Source organism: Pelobates fuscus, chromosome 6, assembly GCF_036172605.1.
Source record: "Pelobates fuscus isolate aPelFus1 chromosome 6, aPelFus1.pri, whole genome shotgun sequence".
Classification (NCBI taxonomy): domain Eukaryota; kingdom Metazoa; phylum Chordata; class Amphibia; order Anura; family Pelobatidae; genus Pelobates; species Pelobates fuscus.
The window spans coordinates 308,271,535-308,292,621 of NC_086322.1; positions in this window are offsets into that span (position 1 = coordinate 308,271,535).

Below are 21,087 nucleotides of genomic sequence, written 5' to 3' on the forward strand. Positions count from 1 at the left end.
CTCTGTTATACACTCAGACACCTTACTGGTAGTATTATTGCTGTGGAGCTCTGTTATACACTCAGACACATTACTGGGAGTATTATTGCTGTGGAGCTCTGTTATACACTCAGACACATTACTGGGAGTATTATTGCTGTGGAGCTCTCTTATACACTCAGACACATTACTGGGAGTATTATTGCTGTGGAGCTCTGTTATACACTCAGACACATTACTGGGAGTATTATTGCTGTGGAGCTCTGTTATACACTCAGACACATTACTGGGAGTATTATTGCTGTGGAGCTCTGTTATACACTCAGACACATTACTGGGAGTATTATTGCTGTGGAGCTCTGTTATACACTCAGACACATTACTGGGAGTATTATTGCTGTGGAGCTCTGTTATACACACAGACACATTACTGGGAGTATTATTACTGTGAAGCTCTGTTATACACTCAGACACATTACTGGGAGTATTATTGCTGTGGAGCTCTGTTATACACTCAGACACATTACTGGGAGTATTATTGCTGTGGAGCTCTGTTATACACTCAGACACATTACTGGGAGTATTATTGCTGTGGAGCTCTGTTATACACTCAGACACATTACTGGGAGTATTATTGTTGTGGAGCTCTGTTATACACTCAGACACATTACTGGGAGTATTATTGCTGTGGAGCTCTGTTATACACTCAGACACCTTACTGGGAGTATTATTGCTGTGGAGCTCTGTTATACACCCAGACACATTACTGGGAGTATTAATGCTGTGGAGCTCTGTTATACACACAGACACATTACTGGGAGTATTATTGCTGTGGAGCTCTGTTATACACACAGACACATTACTGGGAGTATTATTACTGTGAAGCTCTGTTATACACTCAGACACATTACTGGGAGTATTATTGCTGTGGAGCTCTGTTATACACTCAGACACATTACTGGGAGTATTATTGCTGTGGAGCTCTGTTATACACAGACACATTACTGGGAGTATTATTGCTGTGGAGCTCTGTTATACACTCAGACACCTTACTGGGAGTATTATTGCTGTGGGGCTCTGTGTCTACACTCAGACACATTACTGGGAGTATTATTGCTGTGGAGTTCTGTTATACACACAGACACATTACTGGGAGTATTATTGCTGTGGAGCTCTGTTATACACTCAGACACATTACTGTGAGTATTATTGCTGTGGGGCTCTGTTATACCCTCAGACACATTACTGGGAGTATTATTGCTGTGGAGCTCTGTTATACACTCAGACACATTACTGGGAGTATTATTGCTGTGGAGCTCTGTTATACACTCAGACGCATTACTGGGAGTATTATTGCTGTGGAGCTCTGTTATACACAGACACATTACTGGGAGTATTATTGCTGTGGAGCTCTGTTATACACTCAGACACATTACTGGGAGTATTATTGCTGTGGAGCTCTGTTATACACACACACATTACTGGGAGTATTATTGCTGCGGAGCTCTGTTATACACTCAGACGCATTGCTGGGAGTATTATTGCTGTGGAGCTCTGTTATACACTCAGACACATTACTGGGAGTGTTATTGCTGTGGAGTTCTGTTATACACACAGACACATTACTGGGAGCATTATTGCTGTGGAGCTCTGTTATACACTCAGACACATTACTGGGAGTATTATTGCTGTGGAGCTTTGTTATACACTCAGACACATTACTGGGAGTATTATTGCTGTGGGGCTCTGTTATACCCTCAGACACATTACTGAGAGTATTATTGCTGTGGAGCTCTGTTATACACTCAGACGCATTACTGGGAGTATTATTGCTGTAGAGCTCTGTTCAGTGGCGTACATACCAGGGTCGCAGGGGTCGCGGCTGCGACCGGGCCCGGCCCACCAGGGGGCCCGGCCGCCCTGCGACCCAGGTATGTAGGTCACTGGGCCAGCCTCTTCTGCTGGGGGGCCCAGGAGCCGGCCACCTCCGGGCCCCCCCGAGGCTGGCCCTGCTGTCACCCAGCTGGCTGGCGGGCGCGCGAGGGAGCACTGTCCCGCTCCCTCTTCAGCTCCCTCGCGCACCGCACTGAAACCGGAGCCGGAAGATGACGTCATCTTCCGGCTCCGGCATCAGTACGCGGCGCGCGAGGGAGCTGAAGAGGGAGCGGGACAGTGCTCCCTCGCGCGCCCGCCAGCCAGCCGGGTGACAGCCTGGCCAGCAACACCACTGGACCCCAGGGAATCCCCCCAGCTCTCCCACAGGTAAGGAGGCTGGGGGGGTTAAAAAAAACAAAAAACGTTTGAGTGTGTTAGTGAGTGTGGGTGTTAGTGAGTGTGTGTTAGTGTTAGTGAGTGTGTGTGTTAATGAGTGTGTGTGTTAGTGTTAGTGAGTGTGTGTGTTAGTGAGTGTGTGTGTTAGTGAGTGTGTGTGTTAGTGTTAGTGAGTGTGTGTGTTAGTGTTAGTGAGTGTGTGTGTGTTAGTGTTAGTGAGTGTCTGTGTGTTAGTGTTAGTGAGTGTGTGTGTTAGTGTTAGTGAGTGTGTGTGTGTTAGTGTTAGTGAGTGTGTGTGTTAGTGTTAGTGAGTGTGTTAGTGTTAGTGAGTGTGTGTGTTAGTGTTAGTGAGTGTGTGTGTTAGTGAGTGTGTGTGTGTTAGTGTTAGTGAGTGTGTGTGTGTTAGTGTTAGTGAGTGTGTGTGTTAGTGAGTGTGTGTGTTAGTGAGTGTGTGTGTTAGTGAGTGTGTGTGTTAGTGTTAGTGAGTGTGTGTGTGTTAGTGAGTGTGTGTGTGTTAGTGTTAGTGAGTGTGTGTGTGTTAGTGAGTGTGTGTGTGTTAGTGTTAGTGAGTGTGTGTTAGTGTTAGTGAGTGTGTGTTAGTGAGTGTGTGTGTTAGTGTTAGTGAGTGTGTGTTAGTGAGTGTGTGTGTTAGTGAGTGTGTGTGTTAGTGTTAGTGAGTGTGTGTGTTAGTGTTAGTGAGTGTGTGTGTTAGTGTTAGTGAGTGTGTGTGTGTGTTAGTGTTAGTGAGTGTGTTAGTGTTAGTGAGTGTGTGTTAGTGTTAGTGAGTGTGTTAGTGTTAGTGAGTGTGTTAGTGTTAGTGAGTGTGTGTTAGTGTTAGTGAGTGTGTGTTAGTGTTAGTGAGTGTGTGTTAGTGAGTGTGTGTTAGTGTTAGTGAGTGTGTGTTGGTGTTAGTGAGTGTGTGTTAGTGTTAGTGAGTGTGTTAGTGTTAGTGAGTGTGTTAGTGTTAGTGAGTGTGTTAGTGAGTGTGTGTGTGTTAGTGTTAGTGAGTGTGTTAGTGAGTGTGTGTGTGTTAGTGTTAGTGAGTGTGTTAGTGAGTGTGTGTGTGTTAGTGAGTGTGTGTTAGAGAGTGTGTGTGTGTTAGAGTGTGAGTGTGTGTTAGAGAGTGTGTGTGTGTTAGAGAGTGTGTGTGTGTTAGAGAGTGTGTGTGTGTTAGAGAGTGTGTGTGTGTTAGAGAGTGTGTGTGTTAGTGTTAGAGTGTGTGTGTGTGTTAGAGTGTGTGTGTGTTAGTGTTAGAGTGTGTGTGTGTTAGTGTTAGAGTGTGTGTGTGTGTGTTAGTGTTAGAGTGTGTGTGTTAGTGAGTGTGTGTGTTAGTGAGTGTGTGTGTTAGTGAGTGTGTGTGTTAGTGAGTGTGTGTGTTAGTGAGTGTGTGTGTTAGTGAGTGGGTGTGTTAGAGTGTGTGTGTTAGAGTGTGTGTGTTAGTGAGTGTGTTAGTGTTAGTGAGTGTGTGTTAGTGTTAGTGAGTGTGTGTGTGTTAGTGTTTGTGAGTGTGTGTGTGTCTGTTACTGAGTATGTTTGTGTGCGTCTGTCACTGAGTGTGTGTCTGTCAGTAAATGTGTGCGTCTGTTCATGAGAGTGTGTGTGTGTGTCTTAAGCACTTACCTTTCTCCAGCGCCGGACTCCCTTAACGCTGGGGATCTCTCCGTCCCCATCCGCCTCTCAGCTCCGAATGCACATGCGTGGCAAGAGCCACGCGCGCATTCAAACCGCCCATAGGAAAGCATTACTCAATGCTTTCCTATGGACGTTCAGCGTCTTCTCACTGTGATTTTCACAGTGAGAATCGCAGAAAATCCTCTAGCGGCTGTCAATGAGACAGCCACTAGAGGCTGGATTAACCCTCAGTGAAACATAGCAGTTTCTCTGAAACTGCTATGTTTTCAGCTGCAGGGTTAAAACTAGAGAGACCTGGCACCCAGACCACTTCATTGAGTTGATGTGATCTGGGTGTCTGTAGTGGTCCTTTAAGTGTATGTGTTTATGCATGCACTGGCATACATACCGCGGTCGCACGTGTCGCAGCCCTGCGACCAGATGCCCGCCGCCATGTGTTGCGGCCCCAGCCTGCGCAGAGTAAGCGCTCGCGCGGGGGGAGGAGGGGGCCCCGGATCAGTTTTCGCACCGGGGCCCCATGGGTTGTGTGTACGCCACTGGCTCTGTTATACACTCAGACACATTACTGGGAGTATTATTGCTGTGGAGCTCTGTAATACTGTCAGACACATTACTGGGAGTATTATTGCTGTGGAGCTCTGTTATACACTCAGACACATTACTGGGAGTATTATTGCTGTGGAGCTCTGTTATACACTCAGACACATTACTGGGAGTATTATTGCTGTGGAGCTCTGTTATACACTCAGACACATTACTGGGAGTATTATTGCTGTGGAGCTCTGTTATACACTCAGACACATTACTGGGAGTATTATTGCTGTGGAGCTCTGTTATACACTCAGACACATTACTGGGAGTATTATTGCTGTGGAGCTCTGTTATACACACAGACACATTACTGGGAGTATTATTACTGTGAAGCTCTGTTATACACTCAGACACATTACTGGGAGTATTATTGCTGTGGAGCTCTGTTATACACTCAGACACATTACTGGGAGTATTATTGTTGTGGAGCTCTGTTATACACTCAGACACATTACTGGGAGTATTATTGCTGTGGAGCTCTGTTATACACTCAGACACCTTACTGGGAGTATTATTGCTGTGGAGCTCTGTTATACACCCAGACACATTACTGGGAGTATTAATGCTGTGGAGCTCTGTTATACACACATACACATTACTGGGAGTATTATTGCTGTGGAGCTCTGTTATACACACAGACACATTACTGGGAGTATTATTACTGTGAAGCTCTGTTATACACTCAGACACATTACTGGGAGTATTATTGCTGTGGAGCTCTGTTATACACTCAGACACATTACTGGGAGTATTATTGCTGTGGAGCTCTGTTATACACTCAGACACCTTACTGGGAGTATTATTGCTGTGGGGCTCTGTGTCTACACTCAGACACATTACTGGGAGTATTATTGCTGTGGAGTTCTGTTATACACACAGACACATTACTGGGAGCATTATTGCTGTGGAGCTCTGTTATACACTCAGACACATTACTGGGAGTATTATTGCTGTGGAGCTTTGTTATACACTCAGACGCATTACTGGGAGTATTATTGCTGTGGGGCTCTGTTATACCCTCAGACACATTACTGGGAGTATTATTGCTGTGGAGCTCTGTTATACACTCAGACACATTACTGGGAGTATTATTGCTGTGGAGCTCTGTTATACACTCAGACGCATTACTGGGAGTATTATTGCTGTGGAGCTCTGTTATACACAGACACATTACTGGGAGTATTATTGCTGTGGAGCTCTGTTATACACTCAGACACATTACTGGGAGTATTATTGCTGTGGAGCTCTGTTATACACACAGACACATTACTGGGAGTATTATTGCTGCGGAGCTCTGTTATACACTCAGACGCATTGCTGGGAGTATTATTGCTGTGGAGCTCTGTTATACACTCAGACACATTACTGGGAGTATTATTGCTGTGGAGCTCTGTTATACACTCAGACACATTACTGAGAGTGTTATTGCTGTGGAGTTCTGTTATACACACAGACACATTACTGGGAGCATTATTGCTGTGGAGCTCTGTTATACACTCAGACACATTACTGGGAGTATTATTGCTGTGGAGCTTTGTTATACACTCAGACACATTACTGGGAATATTATTGCTGTGGAGCTCTGTTATACACACAGACACATTACTGGGAGTATTATTGCTGCGGAGCTCTGTTATACACTCAGACACATTACTGGGAGTATTATTGCTGTGGAGCTCTGTTATACACACAGACACATTACTGGGAGTATTATTGCTGTGGAGCTCTGTTATACACTCAGACACATTACTGGGAGTATTATTGCTGTGGAGCTCTGTTATACACTCAGACGCATTACTGGGAGTATTATTGCTGTGGAGCTCTGTTATACACTCAGACACATTACTGGGAGTATTAATGCTGTGGAGCTCTGTTATACACACAGACACATTACTGGGAGTATTATTGCTGTGGAGCTCTGTTATACACTCAGACACATTACTGGGAGTATTATTGCTGTGGAGCTCTGTTATACACTCAGACACATTACTGGGAGTATTATTGCTGTGGAGCTCTGTTATACACAGACACATTACTGGGAGTATTATTGCTGTGGAGCTCTGTTATACACTCAGACGCATTACTGGGAGTATTATTGCTGTGGAGCTCTGTTATACACTCAGACACATTACTGGGAGTATTAATTAATGCTGTGGAGCTCTGTTATACACACAGACACATTACTGGGAGTATTATTGCTGTGGAGCTCTGTTATACACTCAGACACATTACTGGGAGTATTATTGCTGTGGAGCTCTGTTATACACTCAGACACATTACTGGGAGTATTATTGCTGTGGAGCTCTGTTATACACTCAGACACATTACTGGGAGTATTATTGCTGTGGAGCTCTGTTATACACACAGACACATTACTGGGAGTATTATTGCTGTGGAGCTCTGTTATACACACAGACACATTACTGGGAGTATTATTACTGTGAAGCTCTGTTATACACTCAGACACATTACTGGGAGTATTATTGCTGTGGAGCTCTGTTATACACTCAGACACATTACTGGGAGTATTATTGTTGTGGAGCTCTGTTATACACTCAGACACATTACTGGGAGTATTATTGCTGTGGAGCTCTGTTATACACTCAGACACCTTACTGGGAGTATTATTGCTGTGGAGCTCTGTTATACACTCAGACGCATTACTGGGAGTATTATTGCTGTGGAGCTCTGTTATACACTCAGACACATTACTGGGAGTATTAATGCTGTGGAGCTCTGTTATACACACAGACACATTACTGGGAGTATTATTGCTGTGGAGCTCTGTTATACACTCAGACACATTACTGGGAGTATTATTGCTGTGGAGCTCTGTTATACACTCAGACACATTACTGGGAGTATTATTGCTGTGGAGCTCTGTTATACACAGACACATTACTGGGAGTATTATTGCTGTGGAGCTCTGTTATACACTCAGACGCATTACTGGGAGTATTATTGCTGTGGAGCTCTGTTATACACTCAGACACATTACTGGGAGTATTAATTAATGCTGTGGAGCTCTGTTATACACACAGACACATTACTGGGAGTATTATTGCTGTGGAGCTCTGTTATACACTCAGACACATTACTGGGAGTATTATTGCTGTGGAGCTCTGTTATACACTCAGACACATTACTGGGAGTATTATTGCTGTGGAGCTCTGTTATACACTCAGACACATTACTGGGAGTATTATTGCTGTGGAGCTCTGTTATACACACAGACACATTACTGGGAGTATTATTGCTGTGGAGCTCTGTTATACACACAGACACATTACTGGGAGTATTATTACTGTGAAGCTCTGTTATACACTCAGACACATTACTGGGAGTATTATTGCTGTGGAGCTCTGTTATACACTCAGACACATTACTGGGAGTATTATTGTTGTGGAGCTCTGTTATACACTCAGACACATTACTGGGAGTATTATTGCTGTGGAGCTCTGTTATACACTCAGACACCTTACTGGGAGTATTATTGCTGTGGAGCTCTGTTATACACTCAGACACATTACTGGGAGTGTTATTGCTGTGGAGCTCTGTTATACACTCAGACACATTAGTGGGAGTATTATTGCTGTGGTGCTCTGTTATACACTCAGACACATTACTGGGAGTATTATTACTGTGGAGCTCTGTTATACACTCAGACACATTACTGGGAGTATTATTGCTGTGGAGCTCTGTTATACACTCAGACACATTACTGGGAGTATTATTGCTGTGGAGCTCTGTTATACACTCAGACACATTACTGGGAGTGTTATTGCTGTGGGGCTCTGTTATACACTCAGACACATTACTGGGAGTATTATTGCTGTGGAGCTCTGTTATACACTCAGACACATTACTGGGAGTGTTATTGCTGTGGAGCTCTGTTATACACTCAGACACATTACATTGGAGTATTATTGTTGTGGAGCTCTGTTATACACTCAGACACATTACTGGGAGTATTATTGCTGTGGAGCTCTGTTATACACTCAGACACATTACTGGGAGTATTATTGCTGTGGAGCTCTGTTATACACTCAGACACATTACTGGGAGTATTATTGTTGTGGAGCTCTGTTATACACTCAGACACATTACTGGGAGTATTATTGCTGTGGAGCTCTGTTATACACTCAGACACATTACTGGGAGTATTATTGCTGTGGAGCTCTGTTATACACTCAGACACATTACTGGGAGTATTATTGTTGTGGAGCTCTGTTATACACTCAGACACATTACTGGGAGTATTATTGCTGTGGAGCTCTGTTATACACTCAGACACATTAGTGGGAGTATTATTGCTCTGGTGCTCTGTTATACACTCAGACACATTACTGGGAGTATTATTACTGTGGAGCTCTGTTATACACTCAGACACATTACTGGGAGTATTATTGCTGTGGAGCTCTGTTATACACTCAGACACATTACTGGGAGTATTATTGCTGTGGAGCTCTGTTATACACTCAGACACATTACTGGGAGTGTTATTGCTGTGGGGCTCTGTTATACACTCAGACACATTACTGGGAGTATTATTGCTGTGGAGCTCTGTTATACACTCAGACACATTACTGGGAGTGTTATTGCTGTGGAGCTCTGTTATACACTCAGACACATTACTGGGAGTATTATTGTTGTGGAGCTCTGTTATACACTCAGACACATTACTGGGAGTATTATTGCTGTGGAGCTCTGTTATACACTCAGACACATTACTGGGAGTATTATTGCTGTGGTGCTCTGTTATACACTCAGACACATTACTGGGAGTATTATTGCTGTGGAGCTCTGTTATACACTCAGACACATTACTGGGAGTATTATTGCTGTGGTGCTCTGTTATACACTCAGACACATTACTGGGAGTGTTATTGCTGTGGAGCTCTGTTATACACTCAGACACATTACTGGGAGTATTATTGCTGTGGGGCTCTGTTATACACTCAGACACATTACTGGGAGTATTATTACTGTGGGGCTCTGTTATACACTCAGACACATTACTGGGAGTATTATTGCTGTGGAGCTCTGTTATACACTCAGACACATTACTGGGAGTGTTATTGCTGTGGAGCTCTGTTATACACTCAGACACATTACTGGGAGTATTATTGCTGTGGAGCTCTGTTATACACTCAGACACATTACTGGGAGTGTTATTGCTGTGGGGCTCTGTTATACACTCAGACACATTACTGGGAGTATTATTGCTGTGGAGCTCTGTTATACACTCAGACACATTACTGGGAGTGTTATTGCTGTGGAGCTCTGTTATACACTCAGACACATTACTGGGAGTATTATTGTTGTGGAGCTCTGTTATACACTCAGACACATTACTGGGAGTATTATTGCTGTGGAGCTCTGTTATACACTCAGACACATTACTGGGAGTATTATTGCTGTGGTGCTCTGTTATACACTCAGACACATTACTGGGAGTGTTATTGCTGTGGAGCTCTGTTATACACTCAGACACATTAGTGGGAGTATTATTGCTGTGGTGCTCTGTTATACACTCAGACACATTACTGGGAGTATTATTACTGTGGAGCTCTGTTATACACTCAGACACATTACTGGGAGTATTATTGCTGTGGAGCTCTGTTATACACTCAGACACATTACTGGGAGTATTATTGCTGTGGAGCTCTGTTATACACTCAGACACATTACTGGGAGTATTATTGCTGTGGAGCTCTGTTATACACAGACACATTACTGGGAGTATTATTGCTGTGGAGCTCTGTTATACACTCAGACGCATTACTGGGAGTATTATTGCTGTGGAGCTCTGTTATACACTCAGACACATTACTGGGAGTATTAATGCTGTGGAGCTCTGTTATACACACAGACACATTACTGGGAGTATTATTGCTGTGGAGCTCTGTTATACACTCAGACACATTACTGGGAGTATTATTGCTGTGGAGCTCTGTTATACACTCAGACACATTACTGGGAGTATTATTGCTGTGGAGCTCTGTTATACACTCAGACACATTACTGGGAGTATTATTGCTGTGGGGCTCTGTTATACACTCAGACACATTACTGGGAGTATTATTACTGTGGGGCTCTGTTATACACTCAGACACATTACTGGGAGTATTATTGCTGTGGAGCTCTGTTATACACTCAGACACATTACTGGGAGTGTTATTGCTGTGGAGCTCTGTTATACACTCAGACACATTACTGGGAGTATTATTGCTGTGGAGCTCTGTTATACACTCAGACACATTACTGGGAGTGTTATTGCTGTGGGGCTCTGTTATACACTCAGACACATTACTGGGAGTATTATTGCTGTGGAGCTCTGTTATACACTCAGACACATTACTGGGAGTGTTATTGCTGTGGAGCTCTGTTATACACTCAGACACATTACTGGGAGTATTATTGTTGTGGAGCTCTGTTATACACTCAGACACATTACTGGGAGTATTATTGCTGTGGAGCTCTGTTATACACTCAGACACATTACTGGGAGTATTATTGCTGTGGTGCTCTGTTATACACTCAGACACATTACTGGGAGTGTTATTGCTGTGGAGCTCTGTTATACACTCAGACACATTAGTGGGAGTATTATTGCTGTGGTGCTCTGTTATACACTCAGACACATTACTGGGAGTATTATTACTGTGGAGCTCTGTTATACACTCAGACACATTACTGGGAGTATTATTGCTGTGGAGCTCTGTTATACACTCAGACACATTACTGGGAGTATTATTGCTGTGGAGCTCTGTTATACACTCAGACACATTACTGGGAGTGTTATTGCTGTGGGGCTCTGTTATACACTCAGACACATTACTGGGAGTATTATTGCTGTGGAGCTCTGTTATACACTCAGACACATTACTGGGAGTGTTATTGCTGTGGAGCTCTGTTATACACTCAGACACATTACTGGGAGTATTATTGTTGTGGAGCTCTGTTATACACTCAGACACATTACTGGGAGTATTATTGCTGTGGAGCTCTGTTATACACTCAGACACATTACTGGGAGTATTATTGCTGTGGTGCTCTGTTATACACTCAGACACATTACTGGGAGTGTTATTGCTGTGGAGCTCTGTTATACACTCAGACACATTAGTGGGAGTATTATTGCTGTGGTGCTCTGTTATACACTCAGACACATTACTGGGAGTATTATTACTGTGGAGCTCTGTTATACACTCAGACACATTACTGGGAGTATTATTGCTGTGGAACTCTGTTATACACTCAGACACATTACTGGGAGTATGATTGCTGTGGAGCTCTGTTATACACTCAGACACATTACTGGGAGTATTATTACTGTGGAGCTCTGTTATACACTCAGACACATTACTGGGAGTATTATTGCTGTGGAGCTTGGTTATACACTCAGACACATTACTGGGAGTATTATTACTGTGGGCTCTGTTATACACTCAGACACATTACTGGGAGTATTATTGCTGTGGAGCTCTGTTATACAGACACATTACTGGGAGTATTATTGCTGTGGAGCTCTGTTATACACTCAGACACATTACTGGGAGTGTTATTGTTGTGGAGCTCTGTTATACACTCAGACACATTACTGGGAGTATTATTGCTGTGGAGCTCTGTTATACACTCAGACACATTACTGGGAGTATTATTGCTGTGGAGCTCTGTTATACACTCAGACACATTACTGGGAGTATTATTGCTGTGGAGCCCTGTTATACACTCATACACATTACTGGGAGTATTATTGCTGTGGAGCTCTTTTATACACTCAGACACATTACTGGGAGTATTATTGCTGTGGAGCTCTGTTATACACTCAGACACACCAACAATGTGGAGCTCCTAAAAAAGAGGGACAGAAAGGGAGAAAAGAGAGACAGGGGGTTTTAGGCCAAAAATTGGGACTGTACCTCCTATATAGGGACACTTGGGAGGTGTGTTTTAGAAATAACCCTTCATGGATCAAATTCTATATTTTGTTCTGAATTCAGAGACATATTTAAAGTCACATTGGACAACATATAAACCATCAGAACTGAATAATGTGTCATCATGTAGAACACATATCACTGGTACCTGTCCTGTTAGACTGTACGTGCCATGTCCTGTGTCCAATCTGTGTCTGTGATTAGAGATCCAATCTATGTATTGACACGGGCCCTAAAGTCTATTAACAAGTAATTATTGTGTCCATACACAGGGAATATTTTCCCAGCCCAATTCAGAATACATTCATTTACAGTGCAGCAAGAATGACTTGTGTGATAGAGTGAAATATGTAGAGTATTAGGTTCCCCGCAGTACCCATCCAAGTCTAATTACCATTTACTGGAAGGCGTGATTACTGCTATACCAGCCCTGGGGACGGCTCAGAAACACTCGTCTCTTAATTATAGTTAATTGTGATATATTAGATTCAACTCTCGTTTGATTTGCCATTAATAATGCTTTCCTTCTTGGGACCACGTTGACTGATACACATTTTTATTCTCGTCTGCTTAGTTATGAGAAGTTGATTATCATTCAGATTGGATGGCAAGGCATTAAATAGACATTGGGCTTTTGGTTTTGGTTTTGTTTCTTGGTTTTGCTTCTTTAACCCCTTAGTGACCAGACCGTTTTTCAATTTTCTTACCGTTTGGGACCAGGGCTGTTTTCACATTTCTGCGTTGTTTGTGTTTAGCTGTAATTTTCTTCTTACTCATTTACTGTACCCACATATTATATACCGTGTTTCTCGCTATAAAATGGTCTTTCTAAAGATACCATTATTTTCATCATATCATGTAATTTACCGTATGTACTCGAGTATAAGCCGACCCGAATATAAGCCGAGGCCCCTAATTTTACCCAAAAAAACTGGAAAAACGTATTGACTCGAGTACAAGACTAGGGTGGGAAATGCAGCAGCTACTGGTAAATTTCTAAATAAAATTAGATCCTAAAAAAATTATATTAATTGAATATTTATTTACAGTGTGTGTGTATGAGTGCAGTGTGTGTGTGTATGAGTGCAGTGTGTGTATGAATGCAGTGTGTGTATGAGTGCAGTTTGTGTGTATGAATGCAGTGTGTGTGTATGAATGCAGTGTGTGTGTATGAATGCAGTGTGTGTGTATGAATGCAGTGTGTGTATGAATGCAGTGTGTGTATGAGTGCAGTGTGTGTGTATGAATGCAGTATGTGTGTATGAATGCAGTGTGTATGAGTGCAGTGTGTGTGTATGAGTGCAGTGTGTGTATGGATGCAGTGTGTGTGTATGAATGCAGTGTGTGTATGAGTGCAGTGTGTGTGTATGAATGCAGTGTGTGTATGAATGCAGTGTGTGTGTATGAATGCAGTGTGTGTGTATGAGTGCAGTGTGTGTATGAGTGCAGTGTGTGTGTATGAATGCAGTGTGTGTGTATGAATGCAGTGTGTGTATGAGTGCAGTGTGTGTATGAATGCAGTGTGTGTGTATGAATGCAGTGTGTGTATATGAGTGCAGTGTGTGTATATGAGTGCAGTGTGTGTGTATGAGTGCATTTTGTGTATGAATGCAGTGTGTGTGTGTTTGAATGCAGTGTGTGTATGAGTGCAGTGTGTGTATGAATGCAGTGTGTGTATGAGTGCAGTGTGTGTGTGTGTGATGCAGAGGGAGGGGGTGGGCATTTTTATTATTTTTTATTATTATTTTAATATTAATAGTTTTTTGTTATATTAATTTTTTTTATTATTTTTTATTTTATTTTATTATTTTATTTATTTTATTATTATTAATATTTTTTTTCGTCCCCCCTCCCTGCTTGATACATGGCAGGGAGGGGGGCTCTCCTTCCCTGGTGGTCCAGTGGCATTGGCAGTTCAGTGGGGTGTGGAGTGGGGCTGGCTGAGAGTTTACTTACATCTCCTGCAGCTCCTGTCAGCTCCCTTCACCTCCGCGCCGGTCCGTGCAGCTCCTCTGTCAGCTCACACTGTAAGTCTCGCGAGAGCCGCACTATGACCCCTCGGCTCTCGCGAGACTTACACTGGGAGCTGACCGAGGTGCTGAACGGACCGCCGCGGAGGAGGAGAGAGCTGACAGGAGCTGCAGGAGAGGTAAGTAAGCGCTCTGCAGCCCCCACAGCTCGCTGTCTGTATTATGGCAATGCAAATTGCCATAATACAGATACTGACTCAAGGATAAGACGAGTTGGGGTTTTTCAGCACAAAAAATGTGCTGAAAAACTCGTCTTATACTCGAGTATACAGGGAGTGCAGAATTATTAGGCAAATGAGTATTTTGACCACATCATCCTCTTTATGCATGTTGTCTTACTCCAAGCTTTATAGGCTCGAAAGCCTACTACCAATTAAGCATATTAGGTGATGTGCATCTCTGTAATGAGAAGGGGTGTGGTCTAATGACATCAACACCCTATATCAGGTGTGCATAATTATTAGGCAACTTCCTTTCCTTTGGCAAAATGGGTCAAAAGAAGGACTTGACAGGCTCAGAAAAGTCAAAAATAGTGAGATATCTTGCAGAGGGATGCAGCACTCTTAAAATTGCAAAGCTTCTGAAGCGTGATCATCGAACAATCAAGCGTTTCATTCAAAATAGTCAACAGGGTCGCAAGAAGCGTGTGGAGAAACCAAGGCGCAAAATAACTGCCCATGAACTGAGAAAAGTCAAGCGTGCAGCTGCCAAGATGCCACTTGCCACCAGTTTGGCCATATTTCAGAGCTGCAACATCACTGGAGTGCCCAAAAGCACAAGGTGTGCAATACTCAGAGACATGGCCAAGGTAAGAAAGGCTGAAAGACGACCACCACTGAACAAGACACACAATCTGAAACATCAAGACTGGGCCAAGAAATATCTCAAGACTGATTTTTCTAAGGTTTTATGGACTGATGAAATGAGAGTGAGTCTTGATGGGCCAGATGGATGGATTGGTAAAGGGCAGAGAGCTCCAGTCCGACTCAGATGCCAGCAAGGTGGAGGTGGAGTACTGGTTTGGGCTGGTATCATCAAAGATGAGCTTGTGGGGCCTTTTCGGGTTGAGGATGGAGTCAAGCTCAACTCTCAGTCCTACTGCCAGTTTCTGGAAGACACCTTCTTCAAGCAGTGGTACAGGAAGAAGTCTGCATCCTTCAAGAAACATGATTTTCATGCAGGACAATGCTCCATCACACGCGTCCAAGTACTCCACAGCGCGGCTGGCAAGAAAGGGTATAAAAGAAGAAAATCGAATGACATGGCCTCCTTGTTCACCTGATCTGAACCCCATTGAGAACCTGTGGTCCATCATCAAATGTGAGATTTACAAGGAGGGAAAACAGTACACCTCTCTGAACAGTGTCTGGGAGGCTGTGGTTGCTGCTGCACGCAATGTTGATGGTGAACAGATCAAAACACTGACATAATCCATGGATGGCAGGCTTTTGAGTGTCCTTGCAAAGAAAGGTGGCTATATTGGTCACTGCTTTGTTTTTGTTATGTTTTTGAATGTCAGAAATGTATATTTGTGAATGATGAGATGTTATATTTGTTTCACTGGTAAAAATAAATAATTGAAATGGGTATACCGTATATACTCGAGTATAAGCCGACCCAAATATAAGCCGAGGCCCCTAATTTTTCCCCAAAAAACTGGGAAAACTTATTGACTCGAGTATAAGACTAGGGTGGGAAATGCAGCAGCTACTGGTACATTTCTAAATAAAATTAGATCCTAAAAAAAATATATTAATTGAATATTTATTTACAGTGTGTGTATAATGAATGCAGTGTGTGCGTATGAGTGCAGCGTGTGTGTGTATGAGTGCAGCGTGTGTGTATGAGTGCAGTGTGTGTATGAGTGCAGCGTGTGTGTGTATGAGTGCAGCGTGTGTATGAGTGCAGCGTGTGTATGAGTGCAGCGTGTGTATGAGTGCAGTGTGTGTGTGTATGAATGCAGTGTGTGTGAGTGCAGTGTGTGTGTATGAGTGCAGTGTGTGTATGAATGCAGTGTGTGTATGAATGCAGTGTATGAATGCAGTGTGTGCAGGGCCGGTGCAAGGATATTTGCCCCCCCCATATGTCCTGACCTCCCCTCCTCCTCCCTCAGTGGTCCTTACCTCCCCACCCCCGTGTTCCTTCACCCCCCTCCCCCAGTGGTCCTGACTCACCCCTCCCCTAGTGGTCCTTACTTCCCCCTCCCCTCCCCTCCCCTAGTGGTCCTTACTTCCCCCTCCCCTCCCCTAGTGGTCCTTACTTCCCCCTCCCCTCCCCTAGTGGTCCTTATCCCCCCCTCCCTCCCCTAGTGGTCCTTATCCCCCCCCTCCCTCCCATAGTGGTCCTTATCCCCCTCCCATAGTGGTCCTTATCCCCCCCTCCCTTCCTCCCATAGTGGTCCTTATCCCCCCTCCCTCCCATAGTGTTCCTTTTCTCCCTCCCTCCCATAGTGGTCCTTATCCCACCCCCCTCCCTCCGATAGTGGTCCTTATCCCCCCCTCCCTTCCATAGTGGTATAGTGGTCCTTATCCCCCCCTCCCTCCCATAGTGGTCCTTATCCCCCCCTCCCTCCCATAGTGGTCCTTATCCCCCCCCTTCCCTCCCATAGTGGTCCTTATCCCCCCCTCCCATAGTGGTCCTTATCCCCCCCTCCCTCCCATAGTGGTCCTTATCCCCCCCCTCCCTCCCATAGCGGTCCTTATACCCCCCTCCCTCCCATAGTGGTCCTTATCCCACCCCCTCCCTCCAATAGTGGTCCTTATCCCCCCCTCCCTCCCATAGCGGTCCTTATACCCCCCTCCCTCCCATAGTGGTCCTTATCCCACCCCCTCCCTCCCATAGTGGTCCTTATACCCCCCCCCCTCCCACAGTGGTCCTTATACCCCCTTTTTTTATTATTATTTTTTTTTATTATTATTTCTTATTTTATTTATTTTTCGTCCCCCCCTCCCTGCTTGATACATGGCAGGGAGGGGGGCTCTCCTTCCCTGGTGGTCCAGTGGCAGTTCAGTGGGGGGGAGAGGGGGGCTGGCAGAGCTGTACTTACCTGTTCTGCAGCTCCTGTCAGCTCTCTCCTCCTCTGCGCCGTCCGTGCAGCTCCCTCTGTCAGCTCACACTGTAAGTCTCGCGAGAGCCGCGGCTCTCGCGAGACTTACACTGGGAGCTGACCGAGGTGCTGAACGGACGGCGTGGAGGAGGAGAGAGCTGACAGGAGCTGCAGAACAGGTAAGTACAGCTCTGACAGCCCCCCTCTCCCCCGGTCTGTATTATGGCAATGCAAATTGCCATAATACAGACCTTGACAAGAGTATAAGCCGAGTTGGGGTTTTTCAGCCCAAAAAATGGGCTGAAAAACTCGGCTTATACTCGAGTATATACGGTATATTTGTTTTTTGTTAAGTTGCCTAATAATTATGCACAGTAATAGTCACCTGCACACACAGATATCCCCCTAAAATAGCTATAACTAAAAACAAACTAAAAACTACTTCCAAAAATATTCAGCTTTGATATTAATGAGTTTTTTGGGTTCATTGAGAACATGGTTGTTGTTCAATAATAAAATTAATCCTCAAAAATACAACTTGCCTAATAATTCTGCACTCGCTGTATACGGTACTATTAAAAAACAATTATAAAATATGATGAAACAAATTAAAAAAAACACACTTTTTCTAACTTTGACCCCCAAAATCTGCATCTACAACCACCAAAAAACACCCATGCTAAATAGTTTCTAAATGTTGTCCTGAGTTTAGAAATACCAATGTTAACATGTTCTTAGCTTTTTTTTTGCAAGTTAAAGGGCTATAAGTACAAGTAGGACATTGCTGTTTCAAAATATAATAATATTATAATGATATTTTTAAAATGTATCAATAGTGACATTGTAACACTGTTATCTGTCATAAATATCTGAATCATACCTCACATGTACATTTTTTTTTAATGTAGCCCATAGAGCAGTGCAGCTAAGGGGAATGGGCCTTGACAGGCTAGGAGACAGGCATAGGAGGGGTTTAATGTATGGGGACTGGCTAGATAACTTGAGCTGGGGTCTGTGTCAGAGGAGTATATATAGTGCCCATTTTAGGTTAGGGGCCATCTTAATTAATCCTCACTTATCTGTTTTGTTCAGGCTGTGTGGTGTCTCTGTCTTATGTCTTGCAGGTGATGCTGTTGGAAGAATGGAGGATTAGCTGGCATGTGTCTGTGCTGCTGTTCAGCAAAGAGGGGTTTCTTGTTCTCGGTAACGTCTAGGAGAAGTCCTGATTCCATCTGGGCCTTCTGTATTTGGGTCCACAGCAACGGATGGAGTGCTTCCCTGGAAATGAGGCTGTAAGCGTACGTTTGGGCCGTGAAGGAGAGGTGCGTTCAGGCCGCGAACGGGAATCGGCTGGAGGTGGAGAACGTTTGGGTTAAGAACAGGCAAAAGTTGGGCCCGCGAACAGGCACGTTCGGGTAGGAGAACACTTTCGGGTGCATGTTTGGGCCCCGATCAGGTATGTGACAGGTCTGCTGAACGTTCAGGCCACGACCAGGAGGTCGGTTCGTGCTGCGAACAGGAAGGTCAGGAAGATGCCGCATGTTCAGGTCACGAGCTAGGAGTGAGGAAAGAGCCAGGATCACCAAAAACTGCTGGGAGGAAGACGACTGGGACAGCCACTGCGGGCTCTACAGCAGGCAATGGAGGCACTGGGAGTACTGTTGGTCAGGATGGAGCAGCAGTTTCAGTGGGTGGAGTCGTCCCCCATCCTGAGGGGTCGCAGCAAACAGGTGGTGGGGAGCCGGGCGCCAGGCACCCAGAAAATGGCTGGGTCCCCTAAATACAGTGGGCATCAACAGGCTTCTCCTAGTAGGTCTCAGGAGTGAAGTTTGTCCAGAGTGTCGCCTCGCGGGTCGGCGTCCAGATCGCTTAGCGTGGATAGAGGCGGCCCTAGGAGAAAGCCCAGGGAGGGGTACCCGAGTTGGGACATGGGTAGGCGGGCTTCCACACCCATTAGTTCCCCTTCACGGGTGGGCATGGAGTGCTGCACCACGTCAGGCCCACCGGGGTGGCGGGGGTCACACTGAGCTAACAGGCCACCACGGCGGGGGTCCAACAGGGTGTCTGACCAGGAGTGTAATTTGGGATCCCCCGTAATGGCTACTGGCCGCAGGCGCAGCAGTTGAGGCTCATCTAGTGGGAGTTCCAGGTGGGACTGTGGGACGCTGCTGGTGGGGAGTGTGCACGGCTACGGGAGAAGGGTGGACAGGCACAGAGAGGACGAGGATTTCCCTGGGTCCCAGAGAGAGAGAGTAGGGTGGCACGGTATCAGTCAGACGGCCTACCCAGAGTTTTTTCTCAAGCTAGGTCACCAAGACGGTCGCCCACTGTGCAATAGAGGCCTCGGGAGGTGGAGCTAAGGCTGGGGGTGCCTTCGCACCCGGGCCTGGATGAAGGCAGGCAGGACACGGCCTCACGGCCTTCAGCAACCAGTGGTTCCGGCGGTGAGTTATCTGCTGTTAAACCTTCTGGGGACCTTTCAGAGGGCCTAAAGTATTTTCTGGTCTCATGGAGTGAGGGTTAGGGGCCAGCATTAGTTTTGGGAATGTGTGGGCACCTAGGCAGGATAGCGTGGGGGTGGAGACAGTGGCAGTTTTGGAGACCTGTGGCAGCTCGGCAGAGGGGAACGAGGGTTCCATCAGCGACATAAAGGAAGAGGATAAATAGGATGCAAAGTAGGAGGAAAAAAGGAGAAAAAGCAATGTTATTGGAAAATTCCAAAGACGTCTGGAAATTGGTTTGAGGGTTTTCTGCATTCTCGCAAGTGTCGTGGGGGAGAAATCCCCAGAGCGCTGCTTGCAGTTATTCTGCTACTTGGATGGGATCTGGGAGGCTTGGTGTGGTGGCGGTATGACGAGCAGTTTCGGCAGAGGCTGTCGGTCAATCCGGGCATGAGGATGGGCCTGCCGCTGTTGATGAAGCTCATGATGGCACAGAAGGCGTCCCCTTTCAGACCGGGGACAGCGCAGGATCTTCACCGGCCATCCACAAAAAAGGGTTCTGCTGGACATATCACGAGGGGCAGTGTAAGTGGGGCTCAGCATGTCGTTTCAAACACGAATGCACCGGAGGTGTGCATGGGTACAAGCGCTGCTTCAAGAAGGGTAAGTCCTTCTCCATGGGAGAAACAGCGGGGAGTACGGGACAACCACTTCTGCCGGGGCAGTCGCTGGTGAAGGTCAGTGCGATATTCCTGTGGCTACGGTAACCAGGAGGTTGCTGGGTTGTTAAGGGAAGGGCTCCTGAAGGGGTTCGTGAATACGTTTTGGCAGCGGGAGGGGGTCCGGAATCTGAGGAATCTGAAGTAATTGGGGGATTTCCCAGAGATGGTGAGGGAGAAGCTACTTAAGGAGGTACAGTTGGGGAGGATGGCAGAGCCATTCCTGGAGCCGCCCTTGAGTGACTTGAGTGACGAAAAAGGAGCCCGGTAAGTACAGGCTTATTCATCATTTATTGTACCTGCATGGGGCTTCGGTGAATGATGATATTGACAAGGCCCTCTGCTCCGTGTCCTATGCATCATTCGACCAAACGGTCGAGTTGGTTCGGCGGGAGGGCAGAGGGGCGTTGATGACCAAGGCGGACGCGGAGACGG